Genomic DNA, 15,055 nt, shown 5'->3' on the forward strand with positions numbered 1-15,055 from the left:
GCTGGGACCTGAAGAGAAGGAGGGGAGGGAACCCCCTTAGCAGGGAGCCTCGGTGAGTCGAGGGGAAGAGAAAGAGCCACTGAAACTTCTCATAGAACTGTCCCTAGAGAAGAGAAAAACCTCAGCTTGGGATGGAGAGGGTCTTAACATCCCATCCCTAACTGCAGGGTGTTCTCAGAGTGACCCTATTGCTAGCTGTGGAGCTGACTTTGGGCTAGGTGCCCCAGTCCCAGATGGCACCAGGAGAAACTACTCTGCTGCTTTACTGGCTGGATCCCCAGCTAGGAGGCAGCCCAGCCTGCAGGATTACATTTCAGGTAGTATCAATAAAGCACGCAGACTAAGAACTGAAAACAAGGTAGAGTTGGGACATAGAACATGGCCCACACTGGTTATGCCCGTGATACAGGGAGATCAGACCCAAAAGAGTGATTTGCAACAGCTGGTTCGAGCAGAAACTGGATGTCACCATATTTCTCCCTACAACCACCAAGGCAGGACCTTAGGGAGTGGCCCATGGGAACGCAGTGGAGTCCAGACCTGCCTACACCAAACCATGCCTATCCCTGCTAGAGAGCTGGCTTTTTTCCCCCCTGGAGCCCAGGACAAGACCAACATGGATGCACTGCCATGATTAATTCTAGATCAATTCTTTCTATTCAGATATATTTTCCCTTGTCTCATTCTTATCACTCCCCTCTGCTGGGCTGGGCACTCTGGTCATTGGTTTGCTTAAACTGCCACATTTAATCCTATCTCTAGATGTATATTTTACACCTCCACAATTACCTTCCTATTTTTCTCTCTCTGGAGTAATCAGGACTATATAGTTTCTTTGGGTAAGATTATCTTAGTTTCTTTCTCCTTGCTTCCTACCATATTCTCCTCTTTCTCTTTCTGAATTAAGAACCTTAGTCCTCTGCCTGGTCATAGTCATAATTCCCTTTCTCCCCTACGCTGTCATTTCTCTCTTTGTATATGCTCTTTCGTTAACACTGGGTACACCCTGCTCTTTATTTGTAGCTGGGAATTCTGGTTTTATGCTTTTAGACTGTCCTTTGGGTTTTGGGTTTTTCTGTTTCATTTTCTTTTTCCTTTTCGGTTTGCTTGTTTGTTGGATTTGCCTGTGCCTTTGCATGCTTTTGTCCCCTGTGTGTTTGTCTGTCTGTTTTCCTTTCCAGGACTACCGCAAAAAATAAGCCAAAGTACACATAGTGGAGAGTCCCAAGTACCGCTGTGAGTAAGGAAACAAAATAACCAAAGTTTCAACAAAAGAGACCAAGAGACACCATTCAGAGAACACTTCCTGAAGAGACAGGCCCTGGACAGTCGATGAACCTTCTTTAATATAGCTGTACTCACAGGTGCAGAAACATAACAAACTTTTAAAATTAACAGGAGACAGAAAGCTTGCCAAAAAGACGAAATGGAAGAACTCTCCTCTAAAGAAATTCCAGGAAGAAGTGAAGCTAAAGAACTGCTCAAAACAGATATAAGCAACATAACTGAACAAGAATTTAGAACAATAGTCATAAAGTTAATCGCTGGGCTTGAAAAAGGCATGGAAGACATCAGAGAAGCTACTGCTACAAAGACTATGGAGTGTAACAATAGTTGTGATGAATTAAAATATGCTATAAATGAGGTGCATAATAAAATGGAGGCGTCCAATGCACGGATTCAAGAGGCAGGGAGGAGAATCGGTAAATGAGAAGACACAATTATAGAAAAAGAGGAAGCTAGGGGCGCCTGGGTGGCTTAGTCGGTTAAGCGTCCGACTTTCGCTTAGGTCATGATCTTGCTGTTCGTGGGTTCAAGCCCCGCTTTGGGCTCTGTGCTGACTGCCAGATCAGAGCCTGGAGCCTGTTTCAGTCTGTGACTCCCTCTCTCTGGCCCTCCCCTGCTCACGCTGTCTCTCTCTCTCTCTCTCCTAGAAATAAATAAAACATTAAAAAATTAAAAAAAAAAAAGAAAAAAGAAAAAGGAAGCTGAAAAAAAGAGAGATAAACTGATCCAGGAACATGAAAGGAGAATCCAAGAAGTGAATGATGCAATCAAATGAAACAATATTCCTGTCATAGAATTTCCAGAAGAGGAAGAGAGAGGGAAAGGCACTGAAGGAGTACTTGAACAAATCATAGCAGCAAACTTCCCCAATCTGGGGAAGGAAACAGACATTGAAATTCAAGAGGCACAGAGAACTCCCCTCAGACGTAACTTGAATCGATCTTCTGCAGGACATATCATAGTGAAACTGGAAAAATGTAAGGACAAAGAGAGAATTTTGAAAGCAGCCAGAGATAAAAGGGCCCTAACATACAAAGGGAGAGCTATCAGAGTGGTGACAGACCTATCTACTGAAACCTGGCAGGCCAGAAGGAATGGCAGGAAATCTTCAATGTGATGAACAGAGAAAATATGCAGTCAAGAATCCTCTATCCAGCAAGCCTGTCATTCAGAATAGAAGGAGAGATAGAAGTCTTCCCAAATGAACAAAAATTGAAACAATTCGTCACCACTAAACCAGCCCTACAAGAAATCCTAGGGGGCTCTATGAGGGAAATGTTGCATGGAACACAAAGTACCAGAGACATCACTATAAGCATGAATCCTACAAAGAACAAAATGACTCTAAACCCGTATTTTTCAATAATAACACTGAATGTGAATGGACTGAATGTTCCAAAGAAAAGACATAGGATAGCAGAATGGATTTAAAAAAACCCAAAATGATCTATTTGCTGTCTACAAGAGATCGTTTTAGACCTGAGGACACCTTCAGATTGAAAGTAAGGAGATGGAGAAATATCTGTCATGCTACTGGAAGTCAAAAGAAAGCTGGAGTAGCCATACTCATATATCAGACAAACCAGACTTTAAAGTAAAGGCAGTAACAAGGGATGAGGAAGGGCATTATATATTAATTCTAGGGTCTATCCATCAGAAAGAGCTCACAATTAAAAATGTCTACGCACTGAATTCAGCAGCACTCAAATACATAAAACAATCACAAACACAAACAATCTTAAGGATAAGAATGTGCTAATAGCAGGAGACTTTAATACTCCACTTACAGCAATGGATAGATCAACTAGACAGAAAACCACTAAAGAAACAATGGACCTGAATAACACATTGGACCAGATGGTTTGAAGGATGTATTTAGAACTATACATCCTGAGGAGATGGAACTCATGGATCAATTTGTGGTTTAGCTATACAATGGAATACTACATGGCATTGAGAAAGAATAAAATCTGGCCATTTGTAGCAACGTGGATGGAAGTCAAGGGTGTTATGCTGAGTGAAATAAGTCAGACAGAGAAGGACAGATACCATATGTTTTCACTTAAAAGTGGATCAGGAGAAACTTAACAGACCACCATGGGGGAGGAGAAGGGGGAAAATAGTTGGGGAAAGGGAGGAAGGCAAATAATGACAGACTCTTGAATACAGAGAACAAACAGGGCTGATGGGGGTGGGGGAGAGGGGAAGGAGAGTGATGGGCATGTAATAGGGCGCTTGTGGGGATGAGCACTGGGTGTTATATGGAAACCAACTTGACAATAAACAATGAAAGAAAAAAAATGATAAAGGTTTAGCATCAAAAATCTATAAAGAACTTATCAAACTCAACACAGAAGAAACAAATAATCTAGTGAAAAAATGGGCTAAATATGAATAGGCACTTCTCCAAAGAAGACATCCAGACGGCCAACTGACTCATGAAAAAATGTGCAACATCACTCATCATCAAGGAAATAGAAATCAAAATCACCATGAGATACCACCTCACACCTGTCAGAATGGCTCACATTAACCACTCAGGCAACAGCAGATGTTGGCATGGATGCAGAGAAAGAGAATCTCTTTTGCACTGCTGGTGGCCATGCAAACTGGTACAGCCACTCTTGAAAACAAATGGAGGTCCCTCAAAAAATTAAAAATAGAACTACCGTATGACCAAGTAATTGCACTACTAGGTATTTATCCAAGGGATACAAATGTGCTGTTTCGAGGCGCTATACACATGTACCCTAATGTGTATAGCAGCACTATCAACAATAGCCAAAGTGTGGAAAAAGCCCAAATGTGTATCAATGGATGAATGGATAAAGAAGATTTGGTATATATATATGTACATATACATACATAGGTACATATATACACACATATATACAACATATATATGTATACAATACAATGTAGTATTATACATTAAATATATACACAATGGAGTATGTATATATACACACTATATATAAATATTATATATGTATAATATATATATACACACATACAATGGAGTATTATTCGACAGTCAAAAAGATTGAAATCTTGCCATTTGCAACTATGTGGATGGAACTAGGGGGTTTATATCCTAAGCGAAATTAGTCAGAGGAAAAAAAAATATCATATGACCTCACTTATATGATGACTTTAAGATATAAAACAGATGAACATAAGAGAAGAGAAGCAAAAATAATATAAAAACAGGGAGAAGGAAAAATATAAGACCTAAATATAGAGAAGAAATAGAGCGTTCCTGGAGGGGTTGTGAGAGAGGTGATGGACTAAATGGGTAAAGGGTATTAAGGAATCTATTACTGAAACCATTGTTGTACTATATACTAACTTGGATGTGAATCTAAAAAATGAATTATAAAAATGTTGATTTAGGCCCACATCTACAAGTGGACAGGGATTTCTCCAAGGGTGCAACACAAGTGTAGTGGCAGAGATGGTTCTAGAAGCCTGCCATCCCTGTTCTTTCATCCAACACATACCTGCCTCCACAAACATGAACTGATTCAGACCAGAATACCAGACTCATTTGTGGTTTTTATGCACAGGTATATAAATGGCCTCAAGAACTTCCTTAAAATACTCCAGGTCAGCGCAAACAACCCCTGAATAAGTGGCTGAAGACAAAAACACAAGGGAGAGAAATGATGAGGAAATTAGTTAAGCCTTTATTAGGGGCTGGATTGCATCCCCTCAAAATTCATATTTTGAAGTTCTAAACCGCCAGTACCTCAGAATGTGACTCTGTTTGGAGATAGAATCTTTACAGAGGTGATTAAGTTAAAATGAGGCCATTAGATGGACCCAAATCCAATATGACTGGTGTCCTTACAAGAAGAGGAGGTTAGGACACAGACCCGAGTAGGGGGGAAATGACATGCACATGTGATAAAAGGTATCCACAAGCCAAGGACTGAGGCCTCAGAAGAAACCAACACTGCTGACAGCTTCATCTCATGCTTCTCACCTCCAGAACTATGAGAAAAGACATTTCTGTGTTGGAGCCCCTACAGTCTGTGGTACTTTGTTGTGGTATTTCGTAGCAAACGGATACACCTCTTGTAATCAAATAAGAAATGACTTTGGCATCACCATAGAAATAAGGGGGGGAGAGGGGACAGGCAAGGAGAGGGGCACTTGTGGGGATGAACACTGGGTGTTATATGGAAACCAACTTGACAATAAACTATTTGAAAAAAAAAAAAGAAATGTGTTTGCAATTCTAATTAATCTCCACATGGGAAGACCAAACACAGTGCCCAGCTGAGGACTGTGGTAGCTGAGAGTGTGTCCTTAAGAGTCAAACATCATAACTTCACATTCCAGCACGTTCACTCATCACCTAGGTAACTGGGCAATTTTCTTAACCTCTGTCTAAAGTATGGAAATACTGGCAGCACCTGTTTCCTACAGGTGTGGGGATAAATGATGACATCCCACCGAAAGCAGTTAGGCAGGACTCAGTGCAGATGAGAGCTCCAGAAACAGGAGCTTATTATTAGCTGTCACTCTCTCTGGGGGAAACTCACTTGCTTAATCTTTGGAATTAGAGTCTAAAGAGAAGGAACACGAATAAATTAATGAAACACCTTTTGAAGTGCTTTCAAGTATATTTTGAAGTCACTATGCAGTTGTGGCTTTGAGACGTGGCTAAGCTCACCATATTTGCCCACGTACACAGTGCCTTGAAGAGTTCAAACAACAGAACTGATTTCACAAGGCTGTGGACTAAAAAAGCTATTTTATAAGGCAACACAGTGTGGCACTAGGGACTTGGGGTTACAGAGCCAAGTTTAATTATAACTCATACCAGCTGAGTACCCTTGGCCACTGTTTTTATGTCTCTGGAAATAAGAGCACACTAGTGGGGCACCTGGGAGCCTCAGTCAGTTGAGGGCTGGACTTCAGCTCACGTCAGAACTTCAAGGTTCATGAGTTTGAGACTCACATCGGGTTCTGCTGTCAGACCGCTTCACATCCTCTGTCCCTCTCTCTCTCTGCCCCTCCCCCACTTACACTCTCTCAAAAATAAACATTAAAAAATAATAAAAATAAACTTTTAAGAGCACACTAGTAGTATCTACCATGGGGCTTCCTGCAAGGATTGGTGAGATAATCTGTATAAATTATGTTGCCAGCATTGTGTCTAATATACAATAAGGGCTTGATAAATATTGACGTGCTCTCTAAATCCCAGCAAATTCTGAAGTCAACTCCCTCAATTAGCTACTAAAAATATTTTTTAATGAAAAACATTCCCTTTATATAATATGAACTAACTTCTGCAGAGTGGAGTTTTCTTTCAAGGGTTCGCTTTCTGGGTCATTATTACTTCCCTCTGTACCCTCCTCCACAGCGCATCACATTCAGAGCTGCCTAAGATGAAACAGATCACCCTCTATGCTGGCTACTGCACTTGGCATATCACATGTAAATTCCCCTTTCTCCTTTTCATTCCATATCACCATTCATCTCTTGCAATTAAGGTAATGAAGTGCCAAAAGAGTTAAGAGCCTTGCCCAAAGTCAGCCAACCTATAAGTGACACAGTCAGAACTTGAAATTGGGTGGATACACACACACACACACACACACACACACACACCCTCACAAAGAAGCTGTCACTCACCTGTCTTACCTGGTATACTCTAGGCAAGAACTGGGCTTGGTCTTGGTTGGGTAGAGAAATGGGAACTTGGCATATTCAGTTCTCTCTGATCAGAAAAGTCCCCAGAACTATATACACAAAAGAACTTCCCACCCCTTGGGGCGGAGAATTTGGCAAGAGTTGGATGGTTTAGAAGTAGGAGGAGGTGATCAGAAAGAAAAGGGCAAAACACAGTCACAGACCTTTATGGAGAGATAATCAGTTGGATAAACAAACTATACAACATCATCCCAGTTCTTGTGGGATGATGACCTGTGGTGTAATAAATAAATAAAGTCAAATGGAGAACTCTCACTAGTTCTCTGTGGCTAACCTGCTCTCTTTCCCAGAACGTGTACCTCCAACGTTCACATTTAAGTGACAGCAAAGTGGCAGTGTAGGCTCAGAATTAAAGCCTGTGCTCTGGAAGCAGAAAGGTCTGAGTTAAAGTCTCCAATCTGCCACCTACCATCTACCTCTTTGACTTTCACTGACCTCCTTTATCTACCCTTGTTTCCTTATGTGCAAAATGGGAATGATAATAAGGACACCTGTCTCTTCTGGTTGTCTTGCCTTTGTTCCCATTGTTAGGATTAGATGGAATAATTTATGAAGAGCATGTAGCACAGGGCTTGGCATAATCAATGGTGGCTGCTCTTATTAATTTGGGATTTGGAGAGAAATAGTTTGGCGTACTAGCAAAATGCAGGGACTTTAGAATCCCAAGGCCTTGAGCTTAAATGCTGGCTCAATCACTTACAAAATGGAGAAGTCATTTGTGTCTTCTAACCCTTGATGTTCTCATCTGGAAAACAGGCGTGGGGTTGTTGACCACATTTGTCCTTCGAAAGGACTGCACCTGGAAAAGTTTGTACAGCGATTGGCTCAGGCATGTAGATGCCTGGGTTGATGTTGATGCTGCACTGAATAAACCCAGACTGCTGCATAACGTGGCTTGTACTGTTAGTTTTCAACTAGAGACATTTTTGTGGTGTTGTAGGGGGATGGGGGTCTCCAGGACACTGACCCAACACTCCCAGACCTTTTTCCCTCCCACTCTCCTATGAACCAAGGACAAAAGTACCTCTGCTTGAAATCACCACAAAGATTGCTGGAGACGCCCAGAATATCCCTGCCAGGGCTGACGGGCAAGCCTGGCTTCTGAAAGGTGAGTTGTCCTCCTGGCCGATTCACTCATGATGAATTTTCAGCTCCAGACAGGCTCTTTTAGGGACAAGAGTGAATGAGGAGGCTGTGATAGTTGACTGGGAAGAGATTAATGATTAAACAGCCAAAGGATCAAAGCATAAAAGACCTTGATATTCAAGTAGAAGATGCAGTCACTTTTGGGAAGATGGTGGGGACACGAGGAAAAGTCCACAATACACACTGTGGCTGTCAGTGGATCTCCTGTATGGAACTGCAACACTGGCGTTGTGGTCAAGAAGACCGACTCTGGGGCCAGGCAGCCTGGGGTTTGGTCCTGCTTTTACCCGTTACCGGCTCTGTGACATTGAGCAGCTTTCCTATCCCCTTGTGCCTTAGTTTGCTCATCTGTAACAATGGGTCTAAGGTACAGAGAGTGGATTTCTCTGAAGATTCCATGCACACTTCTCTTCTCATTTTGAAGCCTCTCTTACAGTCAGAATAAGGCCACTGAATTCCAGGTCTTGGACAATGAACACTAGGCAGACACTAGTCACGTCTGGTCTAGGGAGTTCTCTATATTCTTTCCCCCTGACTCAGGAGTCCTGGAAACTCTGTGTGGAGACAGTAACATCAAAATATGGCTGAGACGCTATCAGCCTCTCTGATAACAACCATGACTGCATCAAAAAGCTGGATCTTCGTTTCTATAAATACCCTTGCTTTTCTGAGCAAACCCCACCTTCCTGCTCAGTCCTCTCCTCTATCCCTCCTTCTGTGGCTGAGTGGCTCTGGTGGCCGCCTGCAGGGTAATTGAAGGTAACTAAAATTAAGGAAGAGGTTACTTCTGATCTGAGTTCTCAGAGCCAGTTTGTGGTGCCCAGGCTGAGAGCGCCTTTGATTGCTGAGATAGCATTTATTCTCTTGGCGCCCACTCTGCCCCTCACACTGCAAGTCTTCTGTTGGTTTGCATGAATGCCTCCAGGGGCCTCCAGGGGCCTCCAGGGGCCTCATCTCCACAGGTCTCTACTGCACCCGTGTGGAGATATTGGAGTACAACCGGTTCTCGATGAGTCCTCTGCAGTCAGGAAACCAAACTCGCACCGGTACCTTCAACTCTGAAGGTTGGCTCCTTTCTGGTAACCATCAGTTAGTTCTCGATAGTTAAAGAGTCCCTTTCTTGTTGGGGGGGGGGTAATGGGTGAAATAGATGATGGAGATTAAGGAGGTCCCTTGTTGTGAGGAGAACCTGTTGTAAATAAATGATGAATTGCTTTATCATACATCTGCAACTAATATTACAATGCATATTAACTAACTGGAATATTAATTTAAAAACTCAAGAACATTCTTTTCTTGTTGCCATGTGGTATTCCATTGTATAGATGAACCACATCTTCTTGATCCATTCGTCTGTTGATGGACACTTAGAGTCTTTCCATGTTTTGGCTATTGTTGAGAGTGCTGCTATGAACATTGGGCCATGTGTAGCAACATGGATGGAACTTGAGGGTGTTATGCTGAGCGAAATAAGTCAGGCAGAGAAGGACAGCTACCATATATTTGCACGTATAGGAGGATTAGGAGGAACATAATGGAGGACCATGGGGGAGAAGAAGGGGGTAAATAATAGGGGAGAGGGAGGGAGGCAAACCATGAGAGACTTGAATGCTGAGAACTGAGGACTGATAGGTGTGGGGGGGAGGGGAAGGGGTGATTGGCATGGAGGACTGCACTTATGGGGATGAGTAATGGGTGTTATATGGAAACCAACTTGACAGTAAACTACTGAAAAGAAAAGAAAAACTTAAGAACATATTCTTTAACCAGAAAAAAAAAATTGGCTCCTTTCTCAACCGATCCTTGGCAAGCTACTTCCTTTTAGGTAGGTGACACTACTTGCCTTTTCTTTTAAGTTTTCATTTTGGTCTCATCCCTGTCTTCTTCCCTGTGATCCTGCCCCATTCTTACGGTTTCTCAGTCTTAATCAGCCGTATATTGCCTTCCTTTCTTCTTTCTTTACTTCTTTGTTTTTTTCCTTCCTTCCTTCCATTTTATTTATTCCTTCTTGTTTACTATAAACCATGCACTATTACCTCTATTCTTATTTATTCAACATTCTTCTTTACATCAATTCCCTTTAAAAATTAAATAAAGAGAGGCGCCTAGGTGGCTCAGTTGGTTAAGCGTCCCACTTCGGCTCGGGTCATGATCTCACGGTTCATTGGTTCGAGCCCCATGTCGGGCCCTGTGCTGCCAGCTCAGAGACTGGAGCCTGTTTTGGATCCTGTGTCTCCATCTCTCTCTGACCCTCCCCTGTTCACGCTGCCTCTCTCTCAGAAATAAATAAAACATTTAAAAAATTAAATGGGAACCAAAAAAACCCCATAGTAATCCATATGAAACTCTGTATCACTACTATAATTAAGGGATTATTTAGTTGTCACAAGCAGGAAAGTAAAAATGAATTCAATGCAGGAAAAACTTGTTACTGTTATTAAACCCCATTTCCGACACAGTTCCCTGCCAAATATTTGAGACCAGTCTTGTTCTGTTTTTGTCAATAAAGGGAAATTATGATCAGTTATTTATTGCTATGATAATATTACATAATAAACAGTGGAGCACATTTATTTAACACACTTTTATTGCTCTCTCTAGTCTCACACCATTGGATAGCAAAAGCACCCAAAAATCAAGCCAAACCGTGTAAACACTTTTAAAATTACTGTTTGTGTCTTTTCTTTTAATGTTCTATTGGCCAAGGCAAGCCACAGGAACAATCTCAACCTAATTACACAGAGAACTATGTCCTTCCTGAATAGGGCATGTGGCGGTAGGGGGTGAATATACAGTGAATATTTGCTGAATAATAAATCTACCGTACTACAAAGTAGTAGACAACAGAGAAGTAGCAACCTGGGGTTTTCTCTTTTTTAAATTAATTAATTAATTAATTAATTAATTAATCAATCTTCCTATGTCTTTTATTTTTTCATTTTTATTTTTTTTTTATTCTCAAGGTAGTTAATCTACAGTGTACTCTTGGCTTTAGGAGTAGAACCCAATGCTTCGTCACTTACATATAACACCCAGTGCTCATCCCAACAAGTGCCCTTCTTAAATCCCATTACCCACTGCCCCCACCCCATCAACCCTCAGGTTGTTCTCTGTATTTAAAAGTCTCTGGAATTAGCCTCCCTCTCTGTTTTTCTTATTTTTCCTTCTCTTCCCCTATCATTATCTGTTAAGTTTCTCAAATTCCACATATGAGTGAAATTATATGATGTCTTCTTCTGACTGACTTGCTTTACTTAGCATAAAACCCTCCAGTTCCATCCACGTTATTGCAAATAGCAAGAGTTCATTCTTTTTCATCACCAAGTAGTGTTCCATTGTATATGTACCCCACATCTTCTTTATCCATTTATTAGCTGATGGACATTTGAGCTCTTTCCATAATTTGGCTATTGCGGATAGTGCTGCTATAAACATTGGGGTGCATGTGCCGCTTCAAATCAGCATTTTTGCATCCTTTGGATAAATTCCTAGTAGCAGAATTGCCGGGTCATAGAGCAGGTTGATTTTTAGTTTTTTGAGGAACCTCCACAGGTTTCCAGAGCAGCTGCACCTGTTTGGCAACAGGGTTCACTTTTCTCCACATCCTCACCAGCATCTGTTGCTTCCTGAGTTGTTAATTTTAGCCATTTTGACTAGCATAAGGTGGTATCTCATTGTGGTTTTATTTATATTTCCCTGATGATGAGCGATGTTGACCATCTTTTCGTGTGTCTCAGAAACTGAGACCCTCGAATTGACTTAGTTGAAGATAAACGGAAAGTGAGCTGACTCTGGTTCTGGCCAAAAACAGGATTCCTTTAGTAAGGAACAAGGTGGTGTAGAGGTGATTTTGTGGAAGGCCACTGAGTGGGTGTATTGGTCCCCTGCTAAACAAAACACGATACACTGGGTCGTTTAGACAACACACATTTATATTCTCACAATTCTGGAGGCTGAAGTCCAGATCATAGTGCTGGAAGGATTGGCTTCCTCTTGGCTTGCAGATGGCCACTCTCTTGCTATCTTTTCACATGGTCGTCTGTCTATGTGTGCACCTCTGGTATCTTTCTGTGTGTTCTTCTCTGCTCTTCTTTTGAAGATACCAAACGTTAGATGAAGGCCCTCTCTAATGTCTTCCTTTTAACTTAATTGCATCTTTAATTTTTTTTTATTAAAATGGGAGATATAAGGAGTAAGAGAGAGACAGAGACAGAGAGAATGAGCCAGGGAGAAGGGCAGATGGAGAGAAAGAGAATCTTAAGTAGGCTCCATGCTCAGCACAGAGTTTCATGCATGGCTCAATCCCAAGGGCCTGGGATTGTCACCTGAGCTGAAATCAGGAGTCAGACGTAACTAACTGAGCCGACTAGGCACCCCTTAATTGTCCCTTTAAATGCCTTATCTCCAAATACACTCACATCCTGAAATACTGGGGTTTAGGGCTTCAGCATACCAAATTTGGGGGACAGAATTCAGCCCATAACAGTGGAGAAAAGTGATGTTGGCCACACCTGTTCAAGTCCCTCTCTCATCCAAAAGTTACTTCCTGGATTCTGTATATTTTCTTCTGTTCCTTCATTTTCCAATTGTTTATTGAATAGAGTGACTACATTAGCTGTTTCCATCTTTTCTGTCACTGATAACCTAAAGCTCATTTTTTCTCCCCTTAATCACTCATGGAAACTGTTTCGGTTTTGTTTGTTTGTTTTCCGGAAACATGTTTTCTAATGTTCTTGCTTCCAAATGCAACAGGTTCTTTTCAGTTCTGACGCATGGCCATTCTCGGTGATGTCAATAAACTCTTCAATTGCTCTTTTCTTTATGTTATCACATCCTGTCTTTTCTGAGGCTTCTTTCTCAATATTTTCCACAGGATCCCTTTTCTATTTCTTCTCCTTAGATATTCTTGTCCTCCAAGAACCCATCCTTAGCAAATAGCTCTTCTCATTCCTTATGAACTTTCCATCTCACTCTTTCTTTCTCTGTCTGGAAAATTTCCTAAAACGCATTTAAAATCATGACTTTCCCCCTGAGTTAAAACTTAGTTATTCACTTGATTACCCAATATATACCAACCTCAGTATGACCTATATTAACATGACCACAACTGAATTCAATGTCCCCACCTCCAAACCTGTTCCTCTCAGAAAGTGTTAACAATCAACGATCCAGTATAACTATTCAAACACCTAGACATCATCCTTAAATGCCTCTTCTCTTAACCTCACTTGCCTTATCTCATCACAAAGTCACCAAGTTCTAAGAAGAAATTCTTCTGAGAACTTCTCAAATTTGAGGTGGTGGGTTAGCTCGGTTGGAAGTGTGCAGCACTTGATTTTGGGGTTGGGAATTCAAGTCCCATATTGGGTATAGATATTATTTAATAAATATTAAAAAAATATCTTCTCAAATTTGTCTTTAATACATTCACCTCTCAGATACCAAGGTAATTATTTAGACTTGCATTGTTGACTGAATTCATTATCCTCCAAACCCTTTAACATGTGTTAAAATCACCACTCCTTCTATCATTTCAAAACTTGAAGCTGAAATAATATTGAGTGCACATTCTCCAGGCTCAATTCCTCCTTCTAAGTACAAATAATGGTATCAATCATGAGATATCTTATGTCACAATCATATACACAAATTGGTTAGTTTGGGAATCACCTATAGCTAATGATTGCCCAGGGAAATTATACACATCCCATTCTGGGCCACTGCGATGTGGCAATCATTACTTCTTCATTCTTGGGTTTACTGGGCTATTGTACAGGCTTTTACTAGATAAGGACACGAAGGATGAGGTTATCTAGCTTTATCTCATCTTGAAAAAGACCTTATTTTGTGATTTTATTCTAATCAGAGGAAGCCAATCTTTGTGAAAAGGCTTGGATAAATATTCTATATATATAAATATTATAAATATATAAATATTATATATATATTATGATTACTTTTGCAAGCAATTGTTGATTACAATAACAAAACAGAGAAAGGGGTGGAGTGAAGGGAGGAGAGGCAGGTTATTTAATTTGGGTAGGTCAGACACTTCCCCTAAATATAGGGATTCCCATCACCAAACATTCCTGAGCCTAGAGAAGGTAAGGAGATCCTGGGCTGGGCACTGAGGAAGGGGCTCTGAAAAAAAAAAAAAAAAAGACAAAGAGAGTAGTGAAAGTGTCAAAATCTGCCAGATTTTAAATTTTTGGAAGCTGTCAATTAAATGATACTCTCTTAAGGTGGATAAATCCAGATTATAAAAGACAAAGTTTGGCTATCTGATGAACAGACTGTGCTTCTCCACTGCTGTCTTTCACTGAAAGACACCATAAACTTTGATGTCTTTCAGTGGATTGCAGGATATCACAGTACGTACCCATAGGAGTGGGTATTTAAATATGACTGCAAGAGAAGTGCTTTGTCAGGGATTGGAAGAGAAGGCAACTGAAACAAAAGGGTACATAAGCGTTGTAGACACGTTTGAACCTGCTGCTGTCATTACCAGCTATGTGGCTTTGGGGAATGTCACTTCATCTCTCGAAGACTTTGTTTTGTCCTCTGTAAAATGGGAAAAATAATAGTACCTGAATCAGGGGTTCTTGGGTGGCTCAGTCCGATGAGCGTTTGACTCTTGGTTTCAGCTGAGATCACGATCTCACGGGTTCATGGGTTTGAGTCCTGCATCAGGTTCTGTGCTGGCATTGCGGACTCTGCTTGGAATTCTCTATCTGCCCCTTCCTCATTTGCGTTGTCTCTGTTCCTTCCAAAATAAATAAATAAATAATATTTAACAACAACAACAACAAAAATAGTACCTGAATCAAAGGTGACTATAAGCTTCAAGTGGGAAGTAATATATGTATTTGCTTGGTAGAGTGCCTGACACTTGGCAAGT

Source organism: Hyaena hyaena, unplaced genomic scaffold (genome assembly GCF_003009895.1).
Source record: "Hyaena hyaena isolate Hyena2069 unplaced genomic scaffold, ASM300989v1 scaffold_2162, whole genome shotgun sequence".
Classification (NCBI taxonomy): Eukaryota; Metazoa; Chordata; class Mammalia; order Carnivora; family Hyaenidae; genus Hyaena; species Hyaena hyaena.